The sequence below is a fragment of the Dermacentor andersoni genome, chromosome 8, assembly GCF_023375885.2.
Source record: "Dermacentor andersoni chromosome 8, qqDerAnde1_hic_scaffold, whole genome shotgun sequence".
Lineage (NCBI taxonomy): Eukaryota > Metazoa > Arthropoda > Arachnida > Ixodida > Ixodidae > Dermacentor > Dermacentor andersoni.
The window spans coordinates 43,587,560-43,593,963 of NC_092821.1; the positions used below are offsets into that span (position 1 = coordinate 43,587,560).

The window sequence follows — 6,404 nt, forward strand, 5'->3', positions numbered from 1 at the left end:
TCTCGTTTGGCAGCTGCACTCTGGTTTCTAGTAGTGCTTGGGCTCGCTCTTTTCGCACGACGCTTGTAAACGTTTGCAAGAAGCTGCTTCGGAACAGGTCCCAGGTCGTTAAGGTGGCTTCTCGATTCTCGAACCAGGTCCTGGCGGCGTCTTCCAGTGCGAAATAGACATGCCGCAGCTTGTCGTCACTGTCCCAACTGTTAAACGTAGCGACCCTCTCATACGTCTCGAGCCAGGTTTCCGGGTCCTCGAATGTTGATCCGCGGAAGGTCGGAGGTTCCCTGGGCTGCTGCAGCACGATGGGGGACGCTGGGGCTGCCATTGGGGTTGCCTTGTCCACAATCTTCTTGGTCTTCTCAGGTAGAAGTCCGTGCTCCGGGGGCAGCTGTTGAAGACGGCGGCTTGCTCGAGGCTCCGGGACTACGTTTGTGTTCACTTTGCGGTCCGGGCTTGGATCACGGCTTGTCGGGGGCGTCCGGTACATGAACGAAAGCACCTCCACCAGATGTCACGTGGCGGTGACGTTAAGAACACAGTAGCAATACTGTGAAAGGCAAAACTCGATTTTATTGGGCGAACCTGTGCCCACAAAACAGGCTACACTTATAGCACAACGAAAGCGGCGAACACAGTCGGCGATCGTCGAGAATCTGATCAGCGGGTCAAGCGCGTCGGCTTTTATACAGCAGTCATCGAATGTTCCAGACTAATCGTTGGGACCCGCATGCCTTCTACAAAGTTCTACACCATTCGTGTCAAGCGATGAAATCAGATAACACAAGGTTCGGCGACAACACACAGTGGATAGAAGCATCGATAACTTTCCAGAAACTTCGGATACAGGCAGGCGCGTCCCGCGTTGTGCGATAACATTTGTTAGGCGGCCAAACGTGGTCGCCCGATAAAGATAAGTACACGTGTCAGCAGACGAGGCAACCTAAAGTTTGCCCGCGCGGCACCAGCGCCGAGTGCTCCCCTAGCGGACCGATGGAAGTTTCGAGGGTCGTCGCTGCGCGAGCGCGCGCCCGTGATCTGTTCGGCGGGAGCGCTCGTGCTGGCTCGGGCGCGTTGTTTTTGCGATGGCGAGTGCGACCTCATCAGCCAGGAAAGGTGGCACGCAATACTGCTGTATTGTTGATTGCCATAACAGCCTCGAAAACACGAAAGGTCGAACGCCGCCCGTGAAATTCTACAGATTTCCGGGGAAGTGGTACAGAAGGTCAGACGACAAGCATGGATAATTGTAGTGCGCCGAGTCAAGTAAGCACCATACTTTCGTGTTCGCGTGCTATATCGCGGCTGCTCGATGAAACGGAATAGTGATATGCCTGTTTTTAGCGCCCAACCGTTTGTTTAGTCATGCCGCGTTGTTGAATTGTGTTGACATCCGCTGCTTGTTAGCGGTAAATGCATGCGTGTTGCGACGCTGAGCTTGACGACGCGAGCTCGGTTCCCGGCCACAGCGGCCGCATTTCGATAGGGGCGAAGTGCAAGAACGCCCTTGTTACCGCGTGCTTTGACTTTTGTGCACGTTAAAGAACCGCCGGAGGTAATAAGTATTCCTGAGACTAACCATTACAGCGTGCCTCATAATGATTTAGTGGTTTTGCATGGTTTTGGCAGTTAAAACCCCCGAATTTATTTGATTCTACTGTGCTTTCACTCGCAATCGGCATGGACGAGCTTTAGAGAATTATTTCCATTTTCCAAACGCTGCAACTTAATTTACTAGTTGTGCAGGTAACGAAAGGGGACGCGCGCTAGTTTTGTCTGATAGCAGACAGCATTTAATGCAAGCCGCGGTCGTCGTGTGTGTCGGTAAGCGGCAGATCGGAAAGCAGCCGATCGAGACGTGCGCGTTATGTTTGTTGTTTGGCCATGCTTTCTAAGTTCACAATATCCAAGCTTGCTTTAAGGTAATTACCACCTTGCACATTCTTGCTGATTCACTCTTCCTGCCAAAAACCTTCGTTTCCTGTAGTAGCCGGCCATCGGTGCAAGCTTACTTTAGCTGTTCGCCCGACGAGGCACTAGATTTGCTTTGGTGAGGCATGCATCTCTAATGCTTGCGCTCGTGCTGTTGGTCCTAAGGCCTGTTAACGTGGTGTGGGTTCATTTCGCGGAGCAGTCTGTACGAGCCAATCCTCATTAGCAGTGAAAACGCACCTTGCTGATTAATGCGATGAGTTGTAATGACTCCGACATCTGCATTGAATAAGGCGTGATATACACTAAATATTTATTGCAGCATGATTCAAAGCAATATGCGCCTATGTAGTATTTAAATTGTTAATTTTGAGCAGATGTGTGTTTTGGCTGTTGTGTTCTAGGATTTCGTGTATCCTGGGAAGGAAACTGCTTTAGTATTCTGGTGAAGCAGCGTACTGACCAGGACAAGGCAGACACACACATGAATACAAGACACTCGCTGTGCTTGTGTCTCTCCTATTTGTACTGGTCAGTGCGCTGTTTCACCAACACGGTATGATGATTAATCACCAACTCGCCCAACTTCCCACATTACTGCGTTAGCTTTATAATGCAGTTCTCTTCGTGCCACGCAGTGACGTTATTGGGGCAAGAAATAGGCATCACAAGTTACAGGCACTAGCATCTCCGAATCACCATGTATTAAAGGCATGTACAGTTTGCCAAAAACAGCTTAATTTGTGATTTGCCTGAACCTAAGCCTGAGAGGGTATAATGAGCTATAGGCTAGGGCACGTTGTTGAAGGTGGGAAGATGGTCTTTCTCGTTAGTAACGTTCCATGCTCATTTGAGCCTAATACATGTGTTCTTACTGTGCTCGCAGTGCTGATGACACTCCCTGGGAGCCATCCAAAAGCATGCGAATTTACAAAAACAAGCAGGCTTTGCGAAGCGAAGACATCGATAACGCTTGCCGTTGTTCGCTGACAGCTCCGCGCAAATCAGAACGAACACAAACGTGTAATTTACTAATGCTCCAGCCAAGAAATTTAGCAGCAAAAGGCGGAAGCACAAAATGAGAGCAGCCGTGTGCGCGCACTCAGCTACCGAGGAAACTAACGGCAATCGTCACCGTCCCTCCACATCTCTGCAAGTATGCATGACCGCTTTGTGCCTGCATCATATAGAAATAAAGTGGCTAAACTTCTGAACTTGGTGTATACCTCTAAATCGACGTCGTATACGATCTTGGACACCTGTGACACGCACTTGGCTTTCACTGTCACATCACCGTCCACGATTTGTTGAACGCCGTACACGTGCGGAAGCAGACGCTCCCCTTTCGTGAGGTTGCCACCACGAAAAAATCTGTGCGCGTCGGCAGCCTTCTTGAAACCGCATTGCAATCTCTGCGTCGCTGTTGCGCAAGCAGGCGATCTGCCGCCGTCGAAAACTGAGCGCCGTGAGAACGAGCAGCGAAGAAACGCGCGAGCAAACCGGTGTAAACAAAGCGGAGACCGCGCCACGGCACGACCGCGCTGCATCACGTTTCCACATTGGGGGCGCTGTCAGGAGGCGCAGTAGCGCCGCCTGGCCATGGTTTTCTCGTCTTGATCTGGTAACTCTGTACGCTTCGGAGACGGCCTCGTTGCGTTCGCTATATTAACGCGACAGCGTTAAGGAGCTCGTGTCGCAGAAAAGCCGATGTCGTCGGCTTGAGCGTTGGCCGGTAGCGATAAATCCCAGAACGTACTCCATAAATAGAAAACATGTTGCAAGATGGGCTGGTGGGAATCGAACCAGGGTCTCCGGAGTATGAGACCGAGACACTACCACTCAGCCACGAGTTCGATCGCGCAAAGCGCGACAAAATCGCCTCTAGTGAATGCGGTGTTGCCTTAAAAACCTGCCGTAGAAAGTTATAGTGCGGTGTATATGGGTAATTATGACCATGTAAATAAGAGAAGTCGCAGTTTCGTGACTAGCGAAGTACGTTTCCGCTACATTTCTTCTGCGCTATGCGCACACGCAGAGCCATCTTGCGGCAAGCACAGAAAACCCCCTCCTCGCAATATACGGCACTGCCCCGACACGTGGCGCGCCACTCGCCCCATGATCGCGTCCGCCTTCATGGCGCGTCGCGGCCCGGCTGTTTTTGACGGTGTTTTGCCCGTCAAATTTTGCAGGCAGTCTGGCAGTAGTGACCTGCAAAGCTGGCAACATACCTCTACCGCACCAGTCAGAACTCTGCCCTGCTTTTGGTACCCAGCGATCTAATCAGTCGCTGTTGGCGTTTCCGTTCCGCCTCCCTTGCTTTCGGATCTGGTGACTTGTTCAGTCGTCGCATGCGCATTCGCTCCTTGTTCTTCTGGCGTTTCGTGTTGGGGGAATCCGGCGTCAGCTGCCGCTTCCCTGAGCCGCTTGGCGCGGAATCATTGGGCCGCTTCGGAGCCATGCCCCTAAATCACTCCACTGCAACGGGACGTCTGGCAAAGGAGCGGCAGTACAGCCATAGAGTAGTAAACGTAAAGAGTGGACACTCCCATAGGCGGCTGCGGCCGACTTTGGCTCTCAGCGCACTTAGCGGAATCGGCGAAACGCACCAGCCTCTAAGATGGCCGCGCAGGCTGCCGAATCTCGGAGGTTCCAATTTGGGTTTTGTTTCTTGTATTTTTTTGTTTTGTGACCCATGCCTTTGCTTAAATCGCGTGATCTCATGCAGGCGCTTGTGCCGCTGTTTATATGTTGTGACGACGAGCGCGCAAAGGTGTTTCACTCGTGTTAGTTTCATTTAAATTCATATTCAGTTACTCTGCTTACGGCAGTACTATCTCGGAAGTCGAAAAATAGAAATATTTAGGCGTTTTAATAAATGCACAGCTTAACTGGAGCGGCCATGTTGATTTACATCTGTTCATCTGCGTTAAAAAAAAACTTGGATTTTTGAAACACAAGCTCAAAGGAGCACCCAGTCACGTTAAGCTATTAGCCTATAACTCTCTTATTCGGCCCAAACTTGAGTTCGCGGCTATAGTATGGGACCCGTACACCAAAAGAGATATAGCAAAAAATGGAAAACGTGCAAAGACTGGCTGTGCGCTTCATTTACAATAAATTCAAGAGAACTGATTCCCCATCAGCTTTAATGGCCTCCAACGAAATTAAACCTCTTCATATAAGACGGAAAAGTGCTCGATTAACGTTTCTTCATTCACTCATCCAGGGAAAGTTTGGAATTTCTTCTACACTTTGTGTTACACCTTCAACCACACGAAAAACCCGTCACCAACATACCCATGCCCTAACACCATATTGTCACGTGGTGGTGACGTTGAATAACACAGTAGCAATACTGTGAACGACAAAACAAACTTTTATTGGGCGAACCTGGGTCCACAAAACAGGCTACATTTATAGCACAACGATAGCGGCGAACACGCTCGGCGATTGTCGAAAATCTGATCAGCGGGTCAAGCGCGTCGGCTTTTATACAACAGTCGTCGAATGTTCCAGACTAATCGTTGGGACCCGCATGCCTTCCACAAAGTTCTACAACATTCGAGTCACGCGATGAAATCAGATAACACAAGGTTCGGCGACAACAGACAGCCGGGTGGAAGCATCGACAACTTTCCAGAAACGTCGGATACATGCAGGCGCGTCCCTCGCTGTGCGATTACAGTTGTTAAGCGGCGAAACGTGGTCGGCCGATAAAGATAAGCACACGTGTCAATACCCCCCTCTTAAAAAGCATCGACCCGATGCTGCAAACAAACGAAGTTAATAAACAAAAGCACTCGTAGCAATACTGTGAACGACAAAACAAACTTTTATTGGGCGAACCTGTGCCCACAAAACAGGCTACACTTATAGCACAACGATAGCGGCGAACACGCTCGGCGATCGTCGAAAATCTGATCAGCGGGTCAAGCGCGTCGGCTTTTATATAACAGTCGTCGAATGTTCCAGACTAATCGTTGGGACCCGCATGCCTTCCACAAAGTTCTACAACATTCGAGTCACGCGATGAAATCAGATAACACAAGGTTCGGCGACAACAGACAGCCGGGTAGAAGCATCGATAACTTTCCAGAAACGTCGGATACATGCAGGCGCGTCCCTCGCTGTGCGATTACAGTTGTTAAGCGGCGAAACGTGGTCGGCCGATAAAGATAAGCACACGTGTCAGCACCTCCACCAGATGTCACGTGGTGGTGACGTTGAATAACACAGTAGCAATACTGTGAACGACAAAACAAACTTTTATTGGGCGAACCTGTGCCCACAAAACAGGCTACACTTATAGCACAACGATAGCGGCGAACACGCTCGGCGATCGTCGAAAATCTGATCAGCGGGTCAAGCGCGTCGGCTTTTATACAACAGTCGTCGAATGTTCCCGACTAATCGTTGGGACCCGCATGCCTTCCACAAAGTTCTACAACATTCGAGTCACGCGATGAAATCAGATAACA

At 50.2% G+C, this 6,404-nt stretch overlaps 1 long non-coding RNA gene across 1 annotated transcript; it reads left to right on the forward strand.

The window, feature by feature from the left end:
* The first annotated feature begins 985 nt into the window (after positions 1 to 985).
* On the forward strand, positions 986 to 3,140 carry LOC129383497 (uncharacterized). Its single transcript, XR_008611391.2, has 2 exons — positions 986 to 1,260; positions 2,813 to 3,140. It is a non-coding gene; the product is annotated as an uncharacterized lncRNA (long non-coding RNA).
* The last annotated feature ends 3,264 nt before the right edge of the window (positions 3,141 to 6,404 follow it).